Here is a 14,398-nt window from a genome sequence, read left to right as displayed (position 1 = left end):
AAGAAAAAAATAAAATAAAACAGACGTTTGTCCTGTGAATGTTTTTTGAAAAACATTACATTTCTTCAGCCATACTGAGAGAAGCACGCGTCATTATCACTGTATGTTTTTAGGAGTCGTACAACTCCCCTACAAATACTTACATAAGGTCTTTTGAGCGCAAAGTCTCACATCCCACTTCACTAAGCTGTATCCTCGTGTCAAAGTCAAAAATAAAGCACATGACTGAATACAGAAGTGCGGAGATTTGACGTAACAGATTGTGTTTGTTTTCTGTGTCATGCTCTTCCCTGCAGTGTGTATAGTATCAACCTGAGTACACACTGGCTGTTTTCCACAGATGTAGTGTGTGCCGTGGATAAACAAGTGGTCGCAAGTGCATCAACACTATATATGTATACTGATAGACTGAACAAATGCGGGGTCAAACAGAAAGTCACAAAGCCCACATGCCGGTTTGTATTTTTTTTATCTTTGTCTCGATACGTACGAAGAAGAATCGTTGGGTGTAATAGCTAACTAAGTAAATGAATCAGAGATGTAAGTGAAAAGCCATTTGTCATATTACTGTCACTCAGTGTGGGTTTGTTTTGACAGTAATTTGTCAGTGCAACCGGCATTATTCACATGTCTTCTCTTAAAGCCAGTTATGTCAGAGTTCTGTGTTGTCTGTGTCACACTAATAAGATCAGAGACATCTGTCTCATCAGAAATAGAACTGATTCGGCGCCATGCTCATGGCAAGACACCTGATGTGCAGACACTTTGAGACATGTGAGACTCACAGCTTTGGCTTTAACATCCCACAGTGGGAAAGAGAAAATTGGCTGGGGAAAAGAAAGAAGTGTCGGAACCGGCTATTTGTTTTTGTGGGGGGGGTTGTTTGTTTGCTTCTTAGTTTGTTTCAATTTGTGAATGAAATTGTCAGCCATGGCTTGATGTTTTCATGCCTTATGTAAGTTCATGCTTGCTCAGTTATCTCCTCTCTGGCACCTGAGAAAAATGAGGCCATGCTTGACAGATCCTGATATTTCTATCTGAAGTTTCTTTCACTTTAAAGAGAAGAGACAGGGGTAGGAGAATTAACATGACTGTAGTATTGTTCGCCTTCAAAGAGGCGGGCTAATTCCAGCTATCTTTGATGTTCCTGCAGGTACACCATGTAGTGGAAGATGGGAGTAAAAAGGTAACGATCTGAGGGAGAGATTGTTGCCTCATGGAGCTTGATAACCATAAATAAGGGCCAAGATGGTCATCTGTGCCATCATTAGGCAACATTTCTGTATCCTCTTTTTACTGGGAGAGCAAAATAGCATCTCTGAGGCTGTAAATACAGTTTGCTCCACCGTCGGCATCCCTGCAGCTTTAATAAGGATGGCATAATCATCTGTATTGTGGTCCAGCATTACAGACGGGAGTATCCGTGCAAAGGTTCTGGCAATGAAACAAACAAAATCAGGTTATTGGATGGTAAAGACACAAACATAGCTAAAGGTCCCTTGGCCTGGCAACTGGACTGCTGGGCAACCTCCAGGGTTTGGATAGTACAGTGTGTTATTTGGCAGCTCAGCTGCTACAACCAGGGAAAGTAAATGAAAACATCCCTCTCTGCTTCACATCCACTGGAATTAAAGTGCCCTTGAGCAACCCACTAACCTTAGTGGATCTGCTCTGTGTTCACATGACGGACTAGGCTGTGCAGCTCAAAATAAAGTCAGGACACTTCTGCAAAAATATGAGATAAATGTTTCCATGAATGCAGGTTGTAGGTGGTGAAAACTGAAAGGTTTAGGCGGGTGACAGAGAAGCATGAATAAGAGGGACACTGTGATCTTTAAAATTCATTTAAAGTTCATGGAAAATATCTTACTTGCTTCCTTTTCTTGCAGTTACCTAAAAGTTGTGTCCAGCCAGCTGAGAATCTTTCCTTTGTCAAGTTTCACTGATGAGCAAATGCACTCAGTAACTGAGATTGTTGCCTAGGAAGAGCTTCATTAGCAAGCAACAGAACATACCTTTTTCCTGTTTTCTATCCCCAAGGACACAAACATATGAGTGAAATAATGGCACACATGGCAAGTTTGCACTGAAGTCTTCCCTGTTTGGTATGACATTAGTGCCCTGCTGAAAAACAAAACATGCCCAAAAGCTGCCCCCAAGGGTGGTGGTGCTAAGATCCTGTGGGACTTCCAGATACAGACAAAATGGTGGTGGCTAACCAACCGGACATACTGGTGGTAGACAAACAGAGGAAGACGGCCGTAGTGATCGATGTAGCGGTTCGGAATGACAGCAACATCAGGAACACAAGAAGCTCGAGAAATACCGAGGGCTTTACTGATTACTTATTTTCAAAAGCAATTAATTACTTAGTTACTTAGTTACTTTTTAAAAACACGATTTACAATCTGAATAGGTGATAAAGCGATAGATCTTTCAGCCCAATTCTACTTTTTTCTACATACTCCATCATACAAAATGTAATCAAATGGAAAAGTCTCTTTTTTTAACTTGTTTTATCAGTTTTAATCTTTTAACTTTATGCATCAAGCAAAAGTTTAATTTCTGCACATTCCAGCACATAAAATAAAATATTTTTTGTGTTTACACTCACTCTTTCAAATAGATGCAAGTAAAACACAGCAGAAAATAAATAAAGTCAAAGACTCAACGGTCCTGTTGCTCTATTTTCACCTGTAAAGCAGGACTGGGGGTAGGCGGAGGTTTACCCTGGTGCAGGTGTGCCGCGGTCAGTTGAAGAATCCGCGACTTTCTCTGTGAGTTTCCCATTACGTCGTTGCGCACTCGGTGCTTGTTGGAAGTTTAGGGGTTTTTTTTCGCTGTAAAAAGAAGTTTTCTTCCCACGCACAATGGACACTAATGTTTTTGTCACTTTTTATGGAATCAAACTTAAAGTAAGGTCAGTACTTCCACGCTTTAAACACTGCACGCTCATACTCTCTCCCACAATCGATATGTGATCCATTGTTGATCTGCAGACAGCTGTTGTCACTAACAGCGCACTCACTTACGTCACTGTCGTGAGACATTCTCGCAAAAAAATCACGGTTTTAGTAACGCAGTAACGCAGCGTTCCTACGGGAAAGTAACGGTAATCTAATTACCGTTTTTGCAATAGTAATCCCTTACTTTACTCGTTACTTGAAAAAAGTAATCGGATTACAGTAACGCGTTACAAGTAACGCGTTACTGCCCATCTCTGTATATATATATGGGTATAGTTTGACTAGTCAAACTATACCTTATTACTAGGGGTGCAACGATACTCGTATCGATATTGAACCGTTCGATACAGTGCTTTCGGTTTGGTACGCATATGTATCGAACAATACAAAATTTTTAATTAATTTGATCAACTTTCCTTCTGACGATGCTGTCTGTGTTGAGCGCTCAGTGGATCTGCGCTCGACAGTGCAGCCTAGGCGGAGCAGTCGAACGCAGATTCACTGAGCGCAGGGCAAGCTAGCGAGACAGAAGTTAAGCTCTCTTTGCAACAAATTGCAAATTGAACCTCCCCCACCCTCATTGAGATCTGGCGTTTGGAACTATTTTGGTTTTCATGTGACGTATGACCCTGAAGGTAAGCGCGTCATGGACTAAAGTAAAATAGTATGTCGGATGTCCCACTCAATGCTCAATTACATTGGTGGGAACTAGTGCATTAGCGCAGTTAGCTCGTTAATGTGTTGATGCCGTCCAGCCCTACGCACGGGGCGATCCGCAGTAGCTCATTAACGGAGATTTGCCGTGTTGTGGCGTTAACGTCATTTCAACGAGATTAACCTGAAAGCACTAGTGGGAACACAACGAATATGACTGCACATTTACGCCGACATCATCCTAGTGCAAAGACAAGTGGAAGCAGACAAAAACAACAAGCACGCATGCTACAAACTTTACCCGAGTCATTTAGACAGCCGTTAGCACATGATTCTCCTCATGGGGACCTGATATGTTTAATATGCTGCTGAGAATATAGCCCAGAAGAAGCGGATAGTATAGCTTTTATTTTGGAAAGAGCCATTTCTCTGTAATAAACTCTCTTTTCCAAAGATGAGTGATTTCTCGATCAGATAGATTTATTTATTTTTATTAGTTTGTTGTTTCAGCAACATTAAATTTAAAAACTGTACTTTTGAGTCAAAATATATATTTATAATTTTAATAAATGACAAATTAAAAAGGCATGAACATTTTTGTTTTGTATCGAAAAAATATCGAACCGTGACACCAAAGTATCGAACCGAACCGAACCGTGAATTTTGTGTATCGTTGCACCCCTACTTATTACTATATAATCAACTAACCCCGACTACTCACCAATCAGGTACCAATGTCATGTCGTCATATGGCACAAGACGGGCTGCACCCTGGATGGGTTGCTAGACCTTTAAACTGCTAACATACTAGCTGTGTTTATCATATTTAGTGCTGGGGACATTACCAGAGATGGGCAGTATCACGTTACAAGTCACGTGTTACTGCCCATCTCTGGTAACAAGTAAAGTAAGGGATTACTGTTGCAAAAAATGTAATTAGATTACTGTTCCTTTCCTGTTAGTACGCTATCTTGCTACGTTACTAAATGCGATTTTGGTTGTGAGAGTGTCTCATGACAATGACGTACAAGCATGTGATGTCCGTGGTAGCAACAGACGTGTGTTGATCAACAATGGATAATATGGAGTGAGGGAGAGAGTGCGACCGTGCAGCGTTTAAAGCGGGGGTGGGGGAACTCCATGGCTCAAGGGCCGGTGTGCTGCAGGTTTTAGATGTGTCCTTGATCCAACACAGCTGATTTAAATGCCTAAATTACCGTCTCAAAATGTCTTGAAGTTCTCCAGAGGCCTGGCAACCAACTAAGCATTTGAATCAGGTGTGTTGACCCAGAGTGAGATCTAAAACCTTGCAGGACACCGGCCCTTGAGGCCTGGAGTTCCCCACCCCTGGTTTAAAGCTTGGAAGTACTGACATTACTTTGACTTTGAGTCCCTAAAAAGTGACAAAAACATTAGCATACGCTGAACACTCTGTGTGGGACGAAAACTTGTTTCTATAGTCAAAAATTAAACTTCAAATCTGAGCAAGCACCTAGCATGCTGCCACGGGAATATGAAATTCACAGAGAAATTACTTTTCCTAAAAGTAATTCACTATGTTAGCATGCTGTCTGTGCAGATGCTTTCAAAGACCTGAAGTTGTGTTAGCAGAGAAATGCAACTGTTTCTGTCCTGATTGTGCTCTTGTCCTTTTGTGTAGTAAAAATAAAAAAATAAATAAAATAAAAGTAACGTCCATATGTCCCTCCTCTAAATCTGTATCGCTCCACCATTTTCCTCCTCCCAAACTGGAACTGAAATCAGCTGATTATCAGTGTGTGACGTGTGGGGAAAAACATGTTTGTTGGACACTGTTACTGAATTCAGTACAGTAATGTGTTACATTACCACATCACTGGAAAATGTAATGTGATTACAGTAATGTGTTACATTACCACATCACTGGAAAATGTAATGTGATTACAGTAATGTGTTACTTTGTTTCTGACAACGCACTGTCCTGGAGTTTCCAAAACTTTAAACTATGCATTCATTTTATTCTGTTTATCCAGTGCAGAGGGCTGCAGCGTATCCCAGCTGTCACAGGGCGAGAGGCGGGCTGGATGGGCTGCCAGGCTGTCGCAGACCTTTAAATTAATTTTACATACTTTCCCACTGTCTTTGTATTTGGCAATACCACACATTGATGCCTCCTTACTGACACATTGTGATAACTTTCTTGATTTGCTTTTATATTGTCAAGAAAGTTGTGGTTCTGATCTTGTTAACAAGCTAATTGATGCCCGTAGCAACTCTAGTCCATACAGACCTCGGCAAAACTCATACATACATGTGTGGCATACAGGAGCCACAAGTGCACTACACATGCACAGAGGAAAAGGGCGAAGGCTCGACTGTTACTGAGAACATGAACTAAAGAAATGTTAGATAATGATCGCCAAGAGAAAGAGCTGACTCTCAAGCAACCATTCAAGTACACAACAATGTAATAATAGAGTATTGACAGCAGCGCTGAGCGGGGATGGGTAATGTTATCCTCCCCACCATTTGTTACTGTAAACATCAGTTGTGTTGAGATTATGATTCAGTAAGGACATTTTGAACAGACAGATTGTGTGTCCTTGCATGCTGGGAAGGTCTCAGAGAAGAGATGTGTAACAATTTACTCCGATAAGGCTCTCGGTGTGCTCTAATGAAACTGTCCCACTACAAACATAATATTACCTGCAGGACCAACAACAACCTTGAACATAAATACACGCATCTGCTCTGGGAAATGCAGAGAAAAGAAATGACCGCCTAACGCCGTGGATTAAAAAGGAAAGAAAAAAAAGATACAGATGACTCACGTTACCACTTGAAAACATTTTAAGATGTGAGAAATAATAAGAGCATTTGCATATGACCTTGCAGAATGTTTTGCTTTGAGAATGAATGGCGCTTCTCCGCGCAGGCATCGACTCAGACAGCTTGATTAAACCCGCGCAGACCCCCCGTTGCACGAGGGCGTTGCGTCTCGCGAGTGCGAGCGTACACTCATTTAAAAATCACTTATCATAGCAAATGAGTGTCAGTCAAGGTCTGAGATACACTACAAAGTCATCTGTCACAGTGTCTTTACATTAATCCTTCCACAAAAAGACACATTTCCACCAGAAGCTGTTTTTCACAGGATCTCACATGGTGTTATTTTCACTGGTACATTTCGCTGTGTTTTTGTATAGAAAAAAGTCGACCGCTCAGACCCGCACGGTTGAATGGATGTATAAAAATAAAGAGTCGGCTAATGGTGTGAAAGTGTTTCACTGTGCCACTAATGCTATGCTTTGGATGAGTCCACAGTGTACACAGTATCTGCTAATTAACCTCCCTTTCTGGCCTCACTTGAGCTCCCACTCCCCGTCACTCTCTTTTTACCCACAAACTCTGGCTGGCTCCGCCGCTCTTCCTCAGTCCCACCTCTTTTTCTGCTCTCTGTCTTACCGTTTTCCATCTCCGGTAATTTGGCCCAAGTTCTTTCTTGTCACCTAACGGATTTCTCTGCAAAGTGAAAAATGACATTTTGGGTCGGGGACTTCAAGGATGGTCAAGTTAATGAATGGCCACCAGATGGCCCTTATTAGGCTAATGTGTTCCCCCTCTCTGCAGCCCCAGTTCTCGCCTGGGGACCTAACTCGCTGGCAGGCTGCATGCGCGCGCGCGTGTGTGTGTGTGCGAGTGTGTGTGCGAGTGTGTGTGTGAGTGTGTGTGCGAGTGTGTGCGCGTCGTTCAGTTAAATCAGGTTAACATGAGAAGATGGAAGGACGAAGCATCTCAGCTGATGGGGTCAACCGTCCACTGCTGTCCCGGTCACTCCAGCGCCCGGCTGACCCCTCGCCCCACCTTGCCCCCCCATCTGACAGCCTGGCGCCGCTGCACTCTAGGCTGAAGTTTACATGCAAAAAAAATGAAGGATTCAGAGAATGAGCAGCGAGGCCCTTTCCCCTCCGATCTGACAGCACGTTAATTGCCTCATTTATAATCCCTGCTCATCAAAATGAACAATTGTTATAATGTATACATCTACCACAAAGACCTTTGTTAAACTCCAGAGTTATGCTAAATACGGTAATTAATTGAGTTTAATTTATTAGATTGTCGACAGTGTGTGCTGCTGCTGCTGGGCCTTTGTGTTTCTGTAGGTGAACGCTGTAGCTGCGAGGGATGAGAGCAGAGCTGTCAACCTTTTAAATGAGGGCCACCGTTAGCTGCTCAACAAGTTACTGGAGGCCTCAACATCTTGTCTCTGTAGCCACCGTGATCCATTATTCAGAGATCCTCACGTCTAACTGTTTGTGTGCAGAATCTAATCAGTTAAGGAAAACGTCTTCTCGTGTGTGAATTTTTAACATATCTGGTTGTTGCTTAGGGTGGTGAGCCGATTAGTGCCGCTGCCTCACAGCAAGAAGTACCTGGGTTTAAATAGCCTGTGCAGATATTGTGTGCATTTTAATTATTTGTTATTATTAATCTCTCGCTCTTCCCCACATCGTGTCTTTGGTCTTACTTCCCTCCCCTCACCCCCAACCCATCACAGAAGATGGACACCTATCTGTGATGCTGGAGGGTTCTTCCTGTTAAAAGGGAGTTTTTCCTCCTCCATGTCGCCAAGTGCTTGCTCATAGGGTGCTGTCTGATTGCTGGTGTTTTCTCTGTAATGCTGTAGAGTCTTTACCTTACCATATTTAAAGTATTGAGGCAACTGTTGCTGTGATCTAGCACAATATAGAGACAATAAAAAGTAACTGAATTCTCTCCAGGAACTCTGGGTTCCTCCTTTAATCATAATGAGTTAGGCATGATTGTCTGCATTTCCATCTTAGCCTGCAACAGACTGGTGACCTGTCCAGGTTATACCACCATATGACAGGCTCCAGCCCGCCTGTGACCCTGACCTGGATAAATAGAAAAGATGGATGGAGGATTGTTGTTTATTAGATGCTAATTTGGGCCTCTCATTGTGATGGACCAAGAGAATTATCATCCAAATCTGCAGCCAAACTTGTGAGCTTCAAGGCTGTTTTCGTACAGTTCAACTAAATGTGGCAGCTTGGGCTCGAAACGCTCTGAATCAGGGCTGGGCGTTATGAATGATGGCACGCTCGCCCACTGTTGTGTTTAAGAGGATTTAGTGTAGTGAGGCAAATGCTTGGCAAAAAATAGGGGGTGAAAAAAAAGAAAGAAAATGGTGAGCAAACGGCGTATACCATGTGTGGCTACAACAGGCCAAAATGACTTCATCGCCCTGCTCTGTTCCTCTGTGCTTGCTCAGGCTCTGTGGGCACTAGTTATAGGTCATCCTCCTACCTCATGCAGTTGGCAGGTGAATCTGGGATCGCGCAGCCTATCACAGACCATCTGAGCTGCTTTTCCATTTTCTGCTCCCTGCTTACAACAACAATATCTAAATGTTGAGATATTAAGCTTTTTTTTCCCACAGCTCTTTAGTTTGCCGCATGAGGCTCCGTGTTGGTACACAAAGCAGTGCCTGCTGTCAGATCTTTTAAACTGTGTTTTCTTTAAGTGCTTTGCTTATTATATATTTGTAATTAGGAAGATAGTTTTTCTAATTTAAACTAAAGCCACTTTGTTTTCTTTGTTCTAGTCTGGACTCATTTTTTGCTGCAGTTGTTGTTTTTATTTTTTCTTAACTGGCTTTTCCTCCTGTTCTTGCACCCCTGTTACAATCAGAGCTTGTACAATAAACACATACAATATCAAAGCACATTATATACTACAATGTGTCTACCCCTAATCTAATCAACATTTTTATTTTTATAGTAACAAATGAATGCATGTCTCAGTTCAAGAAGAAAGAAACTGAATGAGTAGGGTGTCCATTTAGCTGCCTCACTAAAACAGCTTGTTATTAATTACACCTGTACTATTTTTTAACTCAGAAGTCTTCTGCTAAAAACTCTGTAGTGCACAAAACGTCTTAAATTATGCACGGACGGTAGCCCTGACATTTGCATACAATTAGCAGAACCACATTGGTATGAAGCAGAGTTTGGGTCTGCTTTTAAATGCACCGCTGGAGCTAACACATCTGTGAGCAGTGAGCCAGCGCATAAATGAAATGCAACTGAATGAGCAATTCACGCGTGAGCTTGGTTACCACAGCAGACGAAATAGGGCAACAACATCATCATTATCCATCACTCTGAAGATATAAAACTGTAATAAGGGAGTAGGGTGACCTTAGGCAGGGGCTGAAATTTTCCCGTTCTGTTGGTGTGGTACCGTCAGTTGAGGTTGGGGCATAACTGCTGACGCCACCACATTCCCAGGAATGACAAATGGGAGCTGAATACAACTGGAGGTGCTTCAGGGGACACTGGGGAATGGGTGCGCTGTGAATGGCACAATTGCCAGTTGAGGTTTGGGGGGAAGGAGAGAGGCAGAGCGAAGCGTGAGCTAGACTCAAAGACCCCAAAATAGAAGCGCTGCCTCTCACATCTCCATCATCCCTCTGCCACACGGGCTTGGGGGTGGGGGAGGTGGGGGTAGGGGTCTGCATACATATATACTTACCAAGTGTAAGTGCATCATATCAACAACCCTGAACCACAGTCGCGTGTCAGACAAGACGCATCCTCACTGATTCTCAAAGAGCATTTAAAAGTTACATCTAACATCAAGGATCCTCAGACTTTCATGTTTCTTTATGCTATAGTTCAATTCAACATTCCTTCTGAGCAAGCCCTTGGCGACAATGTGAAGGAAAAACTCCCTTTTGACAGGAAGAGGGAGTTTTTCTTTTTCCTGTTCCAGGGCGGCCATCTGTCACAACCAGCTGGGGGTGAAGGGAGGGAGACAAGACAAAATACACTGTGGGAGAGAGAGCCAGAGATTAATAATAACTAATGATGAAATGCAGAGTGGTGTATAAACACCATACATCCATCTTCTTCCGCTTATCCAGGGCCGGGTAGCGGGGGCGCAGCACCTCCCAGAAAGCTATTGCAGCATAACTGAGGGAGGATTCAGAGTCACCTGATCCAGCCCCAGCGACAGACTTTATCAAAAAGGAAAGTTTTAGAGCTAATCTTATGAGTAGAAAAGTAGTCTGTCTCCTAAATCTAAACTGGGAGCTTGTTTCTCAGAAAAGGGGCCTAAAAGCTGAAGACTCGGCCTCCAATTCTACTTTTAAACCATAGGAACTGTGACTATGAGGTGTTTAAGAAGAAATGTGGTCTGATTACTCAAGCCCTGGTATGTGAGAAGAAGAATTTTAAATTCAATTCTGGATATAACAGTGAGCCAATAAAAAGAGAAGTCAATCTGAGAGAGATATGCTATAATATATTCACTATCTGCTGTGTCATATAAGCCAAAATACACGTAAACAAAACTAAGATGCATATTTAAAGGTTTTTTTTTTCTGTTTTACCAAATTAAAAACTTTAATAAGGGCTTATATGTCTTTTTAATATTTTATTAGCAGTATTGACGCTGCATTCATGAACGTCTAGCAAAGCAAAGAGCTGCATGTGCAAGCCCAGCAGCCAATCCCTTCTTCTCAACAGCGACTCCTGTTTAAACGGACACTAGAAGTAGGCTTTGATTGGTATGATGTTATAAGATGATCTGATGGATTGATGTAAAGCGGCTCTCTAATGTTAGCTGATTAGCCACATTTGTTTTCAATAAACGATTTTTCTCCTTCTTCCCTGGCTTTTGAGTCCTTTCATTATTTGCAGCAGCACAGATGTGAAACGTTGCTAAAGTAAAGCCCTAACAGGGACTTCTTGTTATCAGAGATCGAACTGGGTGCACCGGCTGCAGTATGAGGATCTCAAGTACAGAAAACTTCTTTTTTGCTCCCATATCACTTTTTTTCCCCATCGTCTTATTCTTAAGCGTTGATTGAAATATCTGTGACTTGAAACAGATGGCTTTGTGCTGCGTTTGTGTGTCAAGTGTTAACCAGCATGTTTTTAACAGTGTTTTGGCCTCCAGGGCTCTGTGCTTTTCATATTAAAAAAAAACAACACAACTATAAATAGCTGAATTCATCCTCTTTCTTCTTCCCTGTAATTGAAGAAGTACATTACAGAATTAAGGTATTAGCTAAGTGTAGCAGTAAATTGTGTCTCTGCAGCATCTAAATCATAGGGAGGGGGAAAAAACTGAACATTTATTCATGATACTGCCATAATGTCCCCACATTAAAACAGCACACTTGCTCAGAACCAAACATCTCGGTGGAGTAAATGCAATCAAGTGGTTAACATGTCAAATTAGAAATGTGATAGTCATGTAGATAATTGATGTCAGGCAAATGGCATGTCATACTGCCCGTCTGCAGCGTTCATTACAGCGGTGAGGATCCTGTAACTCAAGTTATACGCTGCCGGAAAATCCTTCCAGTCCCACTTCAATATTACAAGGCGTGATGGGCTAATGCAGTTGGAAGACAGGGGCAAATGAAATGTAACCGAGACAGTAGCTTACCACGCAGAGTGAGACCTTCCCTCATCTCCTCTGCCAAATTGGAGTGGATCATTGTGAGCTCCAGCCTCCCGGTACAAATCACAGGGGACGGAAGAATTCCAGGATCTCCCGGAGACCTCTGCTGTGATGAACTTGCACTTGTGCATGAGTCAAAACACTGATTTAAAATTTAAATCCGCTGGAGTGAAAATAAAAGGCTACTTGGAGTTCATTTACACACTTTAAAATTAATGTTCCTAATATTTCTCTTATATTCGCCCTGAGGCGGCTTCAACCCTTTCTAGCCTGTTAACTAACATCACATATATATTCTGTATCTGCGTGTCCCAGCGGTGCCTTGAAGCAATAGCACATTTGTAGTGAGGTAAATATTCCAATCTAAGACACCCATGTTTTTTTTTATGTCAGTGCCACTGCATGAGGCACTGAATTATATTTGCCCTTTAATCCACATTTTTATTTGATATTTTTGAAAACTTTTGAAAGCCTAATAAAAGTTTAAATAAAGTTCTTACTCATCTAAATTATATGAAAGTTTTCGGTTTTAGGGGATCTTATATTGTTGTAAGTGAAAGTGCTAAGGTCAAAAGGTGATCGCATGAGAAAATTCTAAAATCACGTACAAATAAAAATGAGTCAGTCACTGTAAATATATAATTAAAATGGAATTTCATGAATATAATCCACCCAAACTACAATTTTATTCTCAATTTTTCTGCATACACGTTAGGTTGCACTATATGATTGAAAGAAATGATGTCAGGTTGCAAAGCGCTTCCAAAAACTGCAGGGACACAAATGGCCACTAGAGGCTTCCTCCAAATTGAGTCAACCCTTAAAGATGCTAAAATACCCATTTCTGATAGTGAAATTTACACGTTTACACCGTGGCATAAAAACATTTAATTTCTCTATAGCTAATTTCTTCTTAAGACACCAAACTGTACTTCTTGACGTCCTCTGTGTTACAGCTCATCCAGGATGTGCTCGCCTCGAGGAAAATGTAATCCACTGCTCAAAAAACCCATTAAAACATGACTTGATCATCACAGTTTAGCACAATCAGTGAAACTTCAGGGATATCATTCAGTCCAGTTAGGAAGCATAAACCATTGTGAAATTATATTATCGGCTTCAGCGTTAAATAAAGTGACAGCAGGCCACATAAAGCCTCATAACTGAATGGTTTTGCAGGTGGTGACCACAGACCATCCCCTCTTCTTGCCCTCAGCCCCAGCCAGTGCTCTGTTTATCAATAATAAACAGAGCACTTACCCTGACGCTGTACATATCGTAGCAGGGGACTTCAATCACGCAGACTTAAAAAAAGCAATCCCCAAATTCCACCAGCACCTCAAGTGTGCCACTAGGGGTGACAAGATTCTGGACAAAGTTTATTCCAACATCAAAATGGGCTACAGGGCCAGACCTTTGCCACATCTGGGTCAGTCTGACCACTTGTCACTGTTTCTAATCCCTGCATATGCCCCTCTCAAGAAAACTGCTCTTACCATCACAAAGAATATTACCATATGGCCAGAGGGTGCCTCTCAGCAGCTGCAGGACTGTTTTGACAGGACTAACTGGGATATCTTTGAACATCAGGACTTGGAAATGTTCACAGACGGTGTCCTCTGCTATATAAAACACTGCATAGACACTGTTACAGCAGTCAAACGGATCCGGGCTTATCCCAACCAAAAGCCCTGGATGACCCGGGAGGTCAGGCAGCTGCTGAAGGAGAGGAACATTGCGTTCAGGTCTGGCAACAGGGATTACTACACCACAGCCCGATCCAACCTGAAGAGAGGCATCAGAGAGGCAAAGGGGGACTATAGGAGGAGGATCGAGGACCATTTGAAGAGTAATACCAGCCGGCAGGTGTGGCAAGGCATCCAGCACCTAACCAACTATAAGATCAATCTCGGAGCTGCGGACGGTGACCTGGAGCTGGCAGAGGAGCTGAATATCTTCTTTGCCCGCTTTGAGACCAGGGTACCGGAGGTATTGGAGCCACAGCAGCAACACGCCACCCATAGCAGCACCACCCTCACCCTGGAAGAGCACGAGGTGAGGCGCATGCTGCAGGCTGTTAACCCGAGGAAGGCGGCGGGTCCTGATGGTGTGCCAGGTCGAATATTGAGGGATTGTGCAGGACAGCTGGCTGGGATCTTCACCAGGATTTTCAACAAATCCCTCGCACAGGCGACTGTCCCACTCTGCCTGAAGTCCTCCACCATAGTCCCCTTGCCTAAGAAGCCCCACATCACCGGCCTGAATGACTACAGACCGGTGGCACTCACCCCAGTGGTAATGAAATG

This window comes from Aulonocara stuartgranti (genome assembly GCF_965226115.1).
Source record: "Aulonocara stuartgranti genome assembly, chromosome: 9".
Lineage (NCBI taxonomy): Eukaryota > Metazoa > Chordata > Actinopteri > Cichliformes > Cichlidae > Aulonocara > Aulonocara stuartgranti.
This window is presented reverse-complemented; position numbering follows the sequence as displayed.